Raw genomic sequence first — 10,000 nt, 5'->3', positions numbered from 1 at the left:
GGATCGCTGTGGAGAGCTGCTGCTGTGCTTTGACATCTGAGTTCTGTGGAAAACGATCTCAATACAATTCTGAAAAACGCGACTCTCCGAACGCCAGCCGAACAAGTCTCCACAGCCGAAGCGCTGTGTCTCTTTTCAGCTGGCGATAAACCTTTCTTCGATCCTTTGCGGACTTGTAAAACTGTTCCTGATCAGAATAAAAAACGCTCACGCTAATACACAAGCACCCGTGTCTCGCCAAAGCTGACAAATAAACAGACGGACAAGCCGCACTGCACGTGTGAACAGGGGAATGAGCGAGCGAGCGGGGATAGGGCGCCTCCTGCGCTTAAAAGCTTACAGCACCTGGTATTCCCAGGCGGTCTCCCATCCAAGTACTAACCAGGCCCATCCCTGTTTAGCTTCCGAGATCAGAGAGATCAGGTGTGCTCAAGGGGGTGTGGCCATAAGCGAGAGCAAAGCTCGCTGGCACCCTTCTTATTGAGAGGACAGCTCCGTCACCTCTTTTACGACGCTGCTTTTTTTCCCTTGCGTTTTTCTCTTCTTCCCACGTTCTCTCTCTTCACTGCCTTCGTCCCCGCTCTATTTCACTTCAGCCTTTCACTCTTGCTTCCTTCCAATGAGGACGGAGCTGCGGGAGAAAGGGCGCTATAGAGGATCGCTGTGGAGAGCTGCTGCTGTGCTTTGACATCTGAGCTCTGTGGAAAACGATCTCAATACAATTCTGAAAAACGCGACTCTCCGAACGCCAGCCGAACAAGTCTCCACAGCCGAAGCGCTGTGTCTCTTTTCAGCTGGCGATAAACCTTTCCTCGATCCTTTGCGGACTTGTAAAACTGTTCCTGATCAGAATAAAAAACGCTGACGCTAATACACAAGCACCCGTGTCTCGCCAAAGCTGACAAATAAACAGACGGACAAGCCGCACTGCACGTGTGAACAGGGGAATGAGCGAGCGGGGATAGGGCGCCTCCTGCGCTTAAAAGCTTACAGCACCTGGTATTCCCAGGCGGTCTCCCATCCAAGTACTAACCAGGCCCATCCCTGTTTAGCTTCCGAGATCAGACAAGATCAGGCATGCTCAAGGGGGTGTGGCCGTAAGCGAGAGCAAGGCTCGCTGGCACCCTTCTTATTGAGAGGACAGCTCCGTCACCTCTTTTATAACGCTGCTTTTTTCCCTTGCGTTTTTCTCTTCTTCCCACGTTCTCTCTTTTCACCGCCTTCGTCCCCGCTCTATTTCACTTCAGCCTTTCACTCTTGCTTCCTTCCAATGAGGACGGAGCTGCGGGAGAAAGGGCGCTATAGAGGATCGCTGTGGAGAGCTGCTGCTGTGCTTTGACATCTGAGCTCTGTGGAAAACGATCTCAATACAATTCTGAAAAACGCGACTCTTCGAACGCCAGCCGAACAAGTCTCCACAGCCGAAGCGCTGTGTCTCTTTTCAGCTGGCGATAAACCTTTCCTTGATCCTTTGCGGACTTGTTAAACTGTTCCTGATCAGAATAAAAAACGCTCACGCTAATACACAAGCACCTGTGTCTCGCCAAAGCTGAAAAATAAACAGACGGACAAGCCGCACTGCACGTGTGAACAGGGGAATGAGCCAGCGAGCGGGGATAGGGCGCCTCCTGCGCTTAAAAGCTTACAACACCTGGTATTCCCAGGCGGTCTCCCATCCAAGTACTAACCAGGCCCATCCCTGTTTAGCTTCCGAGATCAGACGAGATCAGGCATGCTCAAGGGGGTGTGGCCGTAAGCGAAAGCAAGGCTCGCTGGCACCCTTCTTATTGAGAGGACAGCTCCGTCACCTCTTTTACGACGCTGCTTTTTTTCCCTTGCGTTTTTCTCTTCTTCCCACGTTGTCTCTCTTCACTGCCTTCGTCCCTGCTCTATTTCACTTCAGCCTTTCACTCTTGCTTCCTTCCAATGAGGACGGAGCTGCGGGAGAAAGGGCGCTATAGAGGATCGCTGTGGAGAGCTGCTGCTGTGCTTTGACATCTGAGCTCTGTGGAAAACGATCTCAATACAATTCTGAAAAACGCGACTCTCCGAACGCCAGCCGAACAAGTCTCCACAGCCGAAGCGCTGTGTCTCTTTTCAGCTGGCGATAAACCTTTCCTCGATCCTTTGCGGACTTGTAAAACTGTTCCTGATCAGAATAAAAAACGCTCACGCTAATACACAAGCACCCGTGTCTCGCCAAAGCTGACAAATAAACAGACGGACAAGCCGCACTGCACGTGTGAAGAGGGGAATGAGCCAGCTAGCGGGGATAGGACGCCTCCTGCGCTTAAAAGCTTACAGCACCGGGTATTCCCAGGCTGTCTCCCATCCAAGTACTAACCAGGCCCATCCCTGTTTAGCTTCCAAGATCAGACGAGATCAGGCATGCTCAAGGGGGTGTGGCCGTAAGCAAGAGCAAGGCTCGCTGGCACCCTTCTTATTGAGAGTACAGCTCCGTCACCTCTTTTACGACGCTGCTTTTTTCCCTTGCGTTTTTCTCTTCTTTCCACGTTCTCTCTCTTCACTGCCTTGGTCCCCGCTCTATTTCACTTCAGCCTTTCACTCTTGCTTCCTTCCAATGAGGACGGAGCTGCGGGAGAAAGGGCGCTATAGAGGATCGCTGTGGAGAGCTGCTGCTGTGCTTTGACATCTGAGCTCTGTGGAAAACGATCTCAATACAATTCTGAAAAAAGCGACTCTCCGAACGCCAGCCGAACAAGTCTCCACAGCCGAAGCGCTGTGTCTCTTTTCAGCTGGCGATAAACCTTTCCTCGATCCTTTGCGGACTTGTAAAACTGTTCCTGATCAGAATAAAAAACGCTCACGCTAATATACAAGCACCCGTGTCTCGCCAAAGCTGACAAATAAACAGACGGACAAGCCGCACTGCACGTGTGAACAGGGGAATGAGCGAGCGAGCGGGGATAGGGCGCCTCCTGCGCTTAAAAGCTTACAGCATCTGGTATTCCCAGGCGGTCTCCCATCCAAGTACTAACCAGGCCCATCCCTATTTAGCTTCCAAGATCAGACGAGATCAGGCGTGCTCAAGGGGGTGTGGCCGCAAGCAAGAGCAAGGCTCGCTGGCACCCTTCTTATTGAGAGGACAGCTCCGTCACCTCTTTTACGACGCTGCTTTTTTTCCCTTGCGTTTTTCTCTTCTTTCCACGTTCTCTCTCTTTACTGCCTTCGTCCCCGCTCTATTTCACTTCAGCCTTTCACTCTTGCTTCCTTCCAATGAGGACGGAGCTGCGGGAGAAAGGGCGCTATAGAGGATCGCTGTGGAGAGCTGCTGCTGTGCTTTGACATCTGAGTTCTGTGGAAAACGATCTCAATACAATTCTGAAAAACGCGACTCTCCGAACGCCAGCCGAACAAGTCTCCACAGCCGAAGTGCTGTGTCTCTTTTCAGCTGGCGATAAACCTTTCTTCGATCCTTTGCGGACTTGTAAAACTGTTCCTGATCAGAATAAAAAACGCTCACGCTAATACACAAGCACCCGTGTCTCGCCAAAGCTGACAAATAAACAGACGGACAAGCCGCACTGCACGTGTGAACAGGGGAATGAGCGAGCGAGCGGGGATAGGGCGCCTCCTGCGCTTAAAAGCTTACAGCACCTGGTATTCCCAGGCGGTCTCCCATCCAAGTACTAACCAGGCCCATCCCTGTTTAGCTTCCGAGATCAGACGAGATCAGGCGTGCTCAAGGGGGTGTGGCCGTAAGCGAGAGCAAGGCTCGCTGGCACCCTTCTTATTGAGAGGACAGCTCCGTCACCTCTTTTACGACGCTGCTTTTTTCCCTTGCGTTTTTCTCTTCTTTCCACGTTCTCTCTCTTCACTGCCTTCGTCCCCGCTCTATTTCACTTCAGCCTTTCACTCTTGCTTCCTTGCAATGAGGACGGAGCTGCGGGAGAAAGGGCGCTATAGAGGATCGCTGTGGAGAGCTGCTGCTGTGCTTTGACATCTGAGCTCTGTGGAAAACGATCTCAATACAATTCTGAAAAACGCGACTCTCCGAACGCCAGCCGAACAAGTCTCCACAGCCGAAGCGCTGTGTCTCTTTTCAGCTGGCGATAAACCTTTCCTCGATCCTTTGCGGACTTGTTAAAACTGTTCCTGATCAGAATAAAAAACGCTCACGCTAATACACAAGCACCCGTGTCTCGCCAAAGCTGACAAATAAACAGACGGACAAGCCGCACTGCACGTGTGAACAGGGGAATGAGCGAGCGAGCGGGGATAGGGCGCCTCCTGCGCTTAAAAGCTTACAGCACCTGGTATTCCCAGGCGGTCTCCCATCCAAGTACTAACCAGGACCATCCCTGTTTAGCTTCCGAGATCAGACGAGATCAGGCGTGCTCAAGGGGGTGTGGCCATAAGCGAGAGCAAGGCTCGCTGGCACCCTTCTTATTGAGAGGACAGCTCCGTCACCTCTTTTACGACGCTGCTTTTTTTCCCTTGCGTTTTTCTCTTCTTCCCACGTTCTCTCTCTTCACTGCCTTCGTCCCCGCTCTATTTCACTTCAGCCTTTCACTCTTGCTTCCTTCCAATGAGGACGGAGCTGCGGGAGAAAGGGCGCTTTAGAGGATCGCTGTGGAGAGCTGCTGCTGTGCTTTGACATTTGATCTCTGTGGAAAACGATCTCAATACAATTCTGAAAAACGCGACTCTCCGAACGCTAGCCGAACAAGTCTCCACAGCCGAAGCGCTGTGTCTCTTTTCAGCTGGCGATAAACCTTTCCTCGATTCTTTGCGGACTTGTTAAACTGTTCCTGATCAGAATAAAAAACGCTCACGCTAATACACAAGCACCCGTGTCTCGCCAAAGCTGACAAATAAACAGACGGACAAGCCGCACTGCACGTGTGAACAGGGGAATGAGCGAGCGAGCGGGGATAGGGCGCCTCCTGCGCTTAAAAGCTTACAGCACCTGGTATTCCCAGGCGGTCTCCCATCCAAGTACTAACCAGGCCCATCCCTGTTTAGCTTCCGAGATCAGACGAGATCAGGCGTGCTCAAGGGGGTGTGGCCGTAAGCAAGAGCAAGGCTCGCTGGCACCCTTCTTATTGAGAGGACAGCTCCGTCACCTCTTTTACGACGCTGCTCTTTTTCCCTTGCGTTTTTCTCTTCTTCCCACGTTCTCTCTCTTCACTGCCTTCGTCCCCGCTCTATTTCACTTCAGCCTTTCACTCTTGCTTCCTTCCAATGAGGACGGAGCTGCGGGAGAAAGGGCGCTATAGAGGATCGCTGTGGAGAGCTGCTGCTGTGCTTTGACATCTGAGCTCTGAGGAAACCGATCTCAATACAATTCTGAAAAACGCGACTCTCCGAACGCCAGCCGAACAAGTCTCCCCAGCCGAAGCGCTGTGTCTTTTTTCAGCTGGCGATAAACCTTTCCTCGATCATTTGCGGACTTGTTAAACTGTTCCTGATCAGAATAAAAAACGCTCACGCTAATACACAAGCACCCGTGTCTCGCCAAAGCTGACAAATAAACAGACGGACAAGCCGCACTGCACGTGTGAACAGGGGAATGAGCGAGCGAGCGGGGATAGGGCGCCTCCTGCGCTTAAAAGTTTACAGCACCTGGTATCCCCAGGCGGTCTCCCATCCAAGTACTAACCAGGCCCATCCCTGTTTAGCTTCCGAGATCAGACGAGATCAGGCGTGCTCAAGGGGGTGTGGCCGTAAGCGAGAGCAAGGCTCGCTGGCACCCTTCTTATTGAGAGGACAGCTCCGTCACCTCTTTTACGACGCTGCTTTTTTTCCCTTGCGTTTTTCTCTTCTTCCCACGTTCTCTCTCTTCACTGCCTTCGTCCCCGCTCTATTTCACTTCAGCCTTTCACTCTTGCTTCCTTCCAATGAGGACGGAGCTGCGGGAGAAAGGGCGCTATAGAGGATCGCTGTGGAGAGCTGCTGCTGTGCTTTGACATCTGAGCTCTGTGGAAAACGATCTCAATACAATTCTGAAAAATGCGACTCTCCGAACGCCAGCCGAACAAGTCTCCACAGCCGAAGCGCTGTGTCTCTATTCAGCTGGCGATAAACCTTCCCTCGATTCTTTGCGGACTTGTTAAACTGTTCCTGATCAGAATAAAAAACGCTCACGCTAATACACAAGCACCCGTGTCTCGCCAAAGCTGACAAATAAACAGACGGACAAGCCGCACTGCACGTGTGAACAGGGGAATGAGCGAGCGAGCGAGCGGGGATAGGGCGCCTCCTGCGCTTAAAAGCTTACAGCACCTGGTATTCCCAGGCGGTCTCCCATCCAAGTACTAACCAGGCCCATCCCTGTTTAGCTTCCGAGATCAGACGAGATCAGGCGTGCTCAAGGGGGTGTGGCCGTAAGCGAGAGCAAGGCTCGCTGGCACCCTTCTTATTGAGAGGACAGCTCCGTCACCTCTTTTACGACGCTGCTTTTTTTCCCTTGCGTTTTTCTCTTCTTCCCACGTTCTCTCTCTTCACTGCCTTCGTCCCCGCTCTATTTCACTTCAGCCTTTCACTCTTGCTTCCTTCCAATGAGGACGGAGCTGCGGGAGAAAGGGCGCTATAGAGGATCGCTGTGGAGAGCTGCTGCTGTGCTTTGACATCTGAGCTCTGTGGTAAACGATCTCAATACAATTCTGAAAAACGCGACTCTCCGAACGCCAGCCGAACAAGTCTCCACAGCCGAAGCGCTGTGTCTCTTTTCAGCTGGCGATAAACCTTTCCTCGATCCTTTGCGGACTTGTAAAACTGTTCCTGATCAGAATAAAAAACGCTCACGCTAATACACAAGCACCCGTGTCTCGCCAAAGCTGACAAATAAACAGACGGACAAGCCGCACTGCACGTGTGAACAGGGGAATGAGCGAGCGAGCGGGGATAGGGCGCCTCCTGCGCTTAAAAGCTTACAGCACCTGGTATTCCCAGGCGGTCTCCCATCCAAGTACTAACCAGGCCCATCCCTGTTTAGCTTCCGAGATCAGACAAGATCAGGCGTGCTCAAAGGGGTGTGGCCGTAAGCGAGAGCAAGGCTCGCTGGCACCCTTCTTATTGAGAGGACAGCTCCGTCACCTCTTTTACGACGCTGCTTTTTTTCCCTTGCGTTTTTCTCTTCTTCCCACGTTCTCTCTCTTCACTGCCTTCGTCCCCGCTCTATTTCACTTCAGCCTTTCACTCTTGCTTCCTTCCAATGAGGACGGAGCTGCGGGAGAAAGGGCGCTATAGAGGATCGCTGTGGAGAGCTGCTGCTGTGCTTTGACATCTGAGCTCTGTGGAAAACGATCTCAATACAATTCTGAAAAACGCGACTCTCCGAACGCCAGCCGAACAAGTCTCCACAGCCGAAGCGCTGTGTCTCTTTTCAGCTGGCGATAATCCTTTCCTCGATCCTTTGCGGACTTGTAAAACTGTTCCTGATCAGAATAAAAAACGCTCACGCTAATACACAAGCACCCGTGTCTCGCCAAAGCTGACAAATAAACAGACGGACAAGCCGCACTGCACGTGTGAACAGGGGAATGAGCGAGCGAGCGGGGATAGGGCGCCTCCTGCGCTTAAACGCTTACAGCACCTGGTATTCCCGGGCGGTCTCCCATCCAAGTACTAACCAGGCCCATCCCTGTTTAGCTTCCGAGATCAGACGAGATCAGGTGTGCTCAAGGGGGTGTGGCCTTAAGCGAGAGCAGGGCTCGCTGGCACCCTTCTTATTGAGAGGACAGCTCCGTCACCTCTTTTACGACGCTGCTTTTTTTCCCTTGCGTTTTTCACTTCTTCCCACGTTCTCTCTCTTCACTGCCTTCGTCCCCGCTCTATTTCACTTCAGCCTTTCACTCTTGCTTCCTTCCAATGAGGACGGAGCTGCGGGAGAAAGGGCGCTATAGAGGATCGCTGTGGAGAGCTGCTGCTGTGCTTTGACATCTGAGCTCTGTGGAAAACGATCTCAATACAATTCTGAAAAACGCGACTCTCCGAACGCCAGCCAAACAAGTCTCCACAGCCGAAGCGCTGTGTCTCTTTTCAGCTGGCGATAAACCTTTCCTCGATCCTTTGCGGACTTGTTAAACTGTTCCTGATCAGAATAAAAAACGCTCACGCTAATACACAAGCACCCGTGTCTCGCCAAAGCTGACAAATAAACAGACGGACAAGCCGCACTGCACGTGTGAACAGGGGAATGAGCGAGCGAGCGGGGATAGGGCGCCTCCTGCGCTTAAAAGCTTACAGCACCTGGTATTCCCAGGCGGTCTCCCATCCAAGTACTAACCAGGCCCATCCCTGTTTAGCTTCCGAGATCAGACGAGATCAGGCGTGCTCAAGGGGGTGTGGCCATAAGCGAGAGCAAGGCTCGCTGGCACCCTTCTTATTGAGAGGACAGCTCCGTCACCTCTTTTACGACGCTGCTTTTTTTCCCTTGCGTTTTTCTCTTCTTCCCACGTTCTCTCTCTTCACTGCCTTCGTCCCCGCTCTATTTCACTTCAGCCTTTCACTCTTGCTTCTGCTGCTGCTGTGCTTTGACATCTGAGCTCTGTGGAAAACGATCTCAATACAATTCTGAAAAACGCGACTCTCCGAACGCCAGCCGAACAAGTCTCCACAGCTGAAGCGCTGTGTCTCTTTTCAGCTGGCGATAAACCTTTCCTCGATCCTTTGCGGACTTGTAAAACTGTTCCTGATCAGAATAAAAAACGCTCACGCTAATATACAAGCACCCGTGTCTCGCCAAAGCTGACAAATAAAGAGACGGACAAGCCGCACTGCACGTGTGAACAGGGGAATGAGCAAGCGAGCGGGGATAGGGCGCCTCCTGCGCTTAAAAGCTTACAGCACCTGGTATTCCCAGGCGGTCTCCCATCCAAGTACTAACCAGGCCCATCCCTGTTTAGCTTCCAAGATCAGACGAGATCAGGCATGCTCAAGGGGGTGTGGCCGTAAGCGAGAGCAAGGCTCGCTGGCACCCTTCTTATTGAGAGTACAGCTCCGTCACCTCTTTTACGATGCTGCTTTTTTCCCTTGCGTTTTTCTCTTCTTTCCACGTTCTCTCTCTTCACTGCCTTCGTCCCCGCTCTATTTCACTTCAGCCTTTCACTCTTGCTTCCTTCCAATGAGGACGGAGCTGCGGGAGAAAGGGCGCTATAGAGGATCGCTGTGGAGAGCTGCTGCTGTGCTTTGACATCTGAGCTCTGTGGAAAACGATCTCAATACAATTCTGAAAAACGCGACTCTCCGAACGCCAGCCAAACAAGTCTCCACAGCCGAAGCGCTGTGTCTCTTTTCAGCTGGCGATAAACCTTTCCTCGATCCTTTGCGGACTTGTAAAACTGTTCCTGATCAGAATAAAAAACGCTCACGCTAATACACAAGCACCCGTGTCTCGCCAAAGCTGACAAATAAACAGATGGACAAGCCGCACTGCACGTGTGAACAGGGGAATGAGCGAGCGAGCGGGGATAGGGCGCCTCCTGCGCTTAAAAGCTTACAGCATCTGGTATTCCCAGGCGGTCTCCCATCCAAGTACTAACCAGGCCCATCCCTATTTAGCTTCCGAGATCAGACGAGATCAGGCGTGCTCAAGGGGGTGTGGCCGCAAGCAAGAGCAAGGCTCGCTGGCACCCTTCTTATTGAGAGGACAGCTCCATCACCTCTTTTACAACGCTGCTTTTTTTCCCTTGCGTTTTTCTCTTCTTCCCACGTTCTCTCTCTTCACTGCCTTCGTCCCCGCTCTATTTCACTTCAGCCTTTCACTCTTGCTTCCTTCCAATGAGGACGGAGCTGCGGGAGAAAGGGCGCTATAGAGGATCGCTGTGGAGAGCTGCTGCTGTGCTTTGACATCTGAGCTCTGTGGAAAACGATCTCAATACAATTCTGAAAAACGCGACTCTCCGAACGCCAGCCGAACAAGTCTCCACAGCCGAAGCGCTGTGTCTCTTTTCAGCTGGCGATAAACCTTTCCTTGATCCTTTGCGGACTTGTTAAACTGTTCCTGATCAGAATAAAAAACGCTCACGCTAATACA

General features: G+C 52.0%; 4 non-coding genes and 11 pseudogenes across 4 annotated transcripts; all 15 read right to left on the bottom strand.

Annotated features, from left to right (window-relative positions):
* Positions 1–333: 333 nt before the first annotated feature.
* On the bottom strand, positions 334–451 carry LOC148668786 (5S ribosomal RNA; annotated as a pseudogene).
* Positions 452–984: 533 nt separating this feature from the next.
* On the bottom strand, positions 985–1,103 carry LOC148668785 (5S ribosomal RNA; annotated as a pseudogene).
* A 536-nt stretch (positions 1,104–1,639) lies between these two features.
* On the bottom strand, positions 1,640–1,758 carry LOC148668784 (5S ribosomal RNA; annotated as a pseudogene).
* A 537-nt stretch (positions 1,759–2,295) lies between these two features.
* Positions 2,296–2,414, bottom strand: LOC148668783 (5S ribosomal RNA; annotated as a pseudogene).
* A 536-nt stretch (positions 2,415–2,950) lies between these two features.
* On the bottom strand, positions 2,951–3,069 carry LOC148668782 (5S ribosomal RNA; annotated as a pseudogene).
* Positions 3,070–3,606: 537 nt separating this feature from the next.
* On the bottom strand, positions 3,607–3,725 carry LOC148668781 (5S ribosomal RNA). Its single transcript, XR_015937616.1, has one exon. It is a non-coding gene; the product is annotated as a 5S ribosomal RNA (ribosomal RNA).
* A 537-nt stretch (positions 3,726–4,262) lies between these two features.
* Positions 4,263–4,381, bottom strand: LOC148668780 (5S ribosomal RNA; annotated as a pseudogene).
* A 537-nt stretch (positions 4,382–4,918) lies between these two features.
* Positions 4,919–5,037, bottom strand: LOC148668779 (5S ribosomal RNA). The gene has a single exon (XR_015937615.1). It is a non-coding gene; the product is annotated as a 5S ribosomal RNA (ribosomal RNA).
* A 537-nt stretch (positions 5,038–5,574) lies between these two features.
* On the bottom strand, positions 5,575–5,693 carry LOC148668778 (5S ribosomal RNA; annotated as a pseudogene).
* Positions 5,694–6,234: 541 nt separating this feature from the next.
* LOC148668777 (5S ribosomal RNA) lies at positions 6,235–6,353 on the bottom strand. Its single transcript, XR_015937614.1, has one exon. It is a non-coding gene; the product is annotated as a 5S ribosomal RNA (ribosomal RNA).
* A 537-nt stretch (positions 6,354–6,890) lies between these two features.
* LOC148668776 (5S ribosomal RNA) lies at positions 6,891–7,009 on the bottom strand (annotated as a pseudogene).
* Positions 7,010–7,546: 537 nt separating this feature from the next.
* Positions 7,547–7,665, bottom strand: LOC148668775 (5S ribosomal RNA; annotated as a pseudogene).
* Positions 7,666–8,202: 537 nt separating this feature from the next.
* On the bottom strand, positions 8,203–8,321 carry LOC148668774 (5S ribosomal RNA). Its single transcript, XR_015938258.1, has one exon. It is a non-coding gene; the product is annotated as a 5S ribosomal RNA (ribosomal RNA).
* Positions 8,322–8,802: 481 nt separating this feature from the next.
* On the bottom strand, positions 8,803–8,921 carry LOC148668773 (5S ribosomal RNA; annotated as a pseudogene).
* A 536-nt stretch (positions 8,922–9,457) lies between these two features.
* Positions 9,458–9,576, bottom strand: LOC148668772 (5S ribosomal RNA; annotated as a pseudogene).
* Between the last annotated feature and the right edge of the window lie 424 nt (positions 9,577–10,000).

Source organism: Lepisosteus platostomus, chromosome 5 (genome assembly GCF_059453375.1).
Source record: "Lepisosteus platostomus isolate fLepPlt1 chromosome 5, fLepPlt1.hap1, whole genome shotgun sequence".
NCBI classification, from domain to species: Eukaryota; Metazoa; Chordata; class Actinopteri; order Semionotiformes; family Lepisosteidae; genus Lepisosteus; species Lepisosteus platostomus.
This window is presented reverse-complemented; position numbering and strand designations above follow the sequence as displayed.